This window comes from Amphimedon queenslandica, unplaced genomic scaffold (assembly GCF_000090795.2).
Source record: "Amphimedon queenslandica unplaced genomic scaffold, v1.1 AMPQUscaffold_12767, whole genome shotgun sequence".
NCBI classification, from domain to species: Eukaryota; Metazoa; Porifera; class Demospongiae; order Haplosclerida; family Niphatidae; genus Amphimedon; species Amphimedon queenslandica.
This window is the reverse complement of record NW_003546997.1, coordinates 25,070-26,322: the sequence shown is the minus strand read 5'-3', so window position 1 is coordinate 26,322 and position 1,253 is coordinate 25,070. Positions and strand designations below refer to the sequence as shown.

Sequence of the window (1,253 nt, the reverse complement as noted above, 5' to 3'; positions counted from 1 at the left end):
GAAGAAAGTGAAATCATTAGGAGGGAAAGGAGGAAGTGGTAATGTCTATTTTTCTTATCCTGGTGGTGTAGCCATTACTCCAGACAAATTCATTCTTGTATCTGATAGGCACAGGATCCAGAAGATAAGCATGGATGGATACCTTATAGCATCAGTTGGTGAGGAGGGCAGTGGACCACTACAATTCAATACTCCTGATGGTATAGCCATTTCTCCTATAACAGGACAGGTTTATATTGTTGATTGGCGTAATCATCATATACAAGTCTTGAATCCTGATCTAACCTTCTCTCATTCATTTGGTAGTGAAGGATCAGCTAATGGACAGTTTCAGTCTCCACGTGACATTGCTATTGACAGTCAAGGATTAGTGTATGTTACTGACTATAGTAATCATCGCATTCAGAAGTTCTCTCCAGATGGAAAGTTTGTAGGTCTGTTTGGTACTAAAGGATCTGGTCCTGGACAGCTTATGTATCCCTATGGTATAACAATAGACACTGCAGCTACTGGTCTAGTGTATGTTAGTGAAGCATGGAATCATCGTATATCAGTCTTCACTAGTGATGGTGTGTTTGTTAGGAAGTTTGGAAGTTATGGCAGTAATATTGATCAGTTTAATCTTCCTTATGGATTAGCATTTGATAAAGATGGATTCTTGTATGTTTGTGATTTTAGTAATAATCGTCTTGTTGTTTATTAGTTATTAATTATTTCTTTTATATTGTTAATGATCATTATTAGTTAATTATATACTGATACAGTCACTGGTATGTGTACTGAGAAAACACTCAACATAACTTTAACAGCACTGCAATATCCTAATAACTAGGAGAAGAAATAATTTCTCCTTTTGAAACTATATAATTAGAATACCTGTGCTTACTTTAAGATGTGTACAGAATTACAGATGTGTGTGTAGAGGAATCTTGGTATCACATAAAATTTTTAAAATTAAAATATTAATTATTCCACAGTCCACGTACCCTCTCCCTTTCCTTTCCCCCTACTATACAGATCCCCATGAGTGCTACAGTTCAATGATCATTAGGAGCCCTAGCCCTGAGACACGTACCACTGGATACACTAGACCTTCATCTCAGATCAGCTACTTATCAGAGGATCTACAGACCATACCATCAGTTGAAGTAAGAGCAGCAATATAAGTACCTGCAGCCCCTCTGGAGGAGGTGTGTGTGTATAAGTAATGTAATACCTGAGGACTGAGATATCTGCTTGAGGTGAAGCTGAGG

At 37.5% G+C, this 1,253-nt stretch overlaps 1 protein-coding gene across 1 annotated transcript in view; it reads left to right on the top strand.

The window, feature by feature from the left end:
* The window catches only part of LOC100632845 (pre-mRNA-splicing factor 38A-like), a gene marked incomplete at its 5' end in the record, with an annotated part of 12,415 nt that extends 11,162 nt beyond the window's left edge, over positions 1-1,253 (top strand). Inside the window, one exon of the mRNA XM_020003062.1 lies at positions 1,018-1,253. The remainder of the gene's footprint in view (positions 1-1,017) is intronic.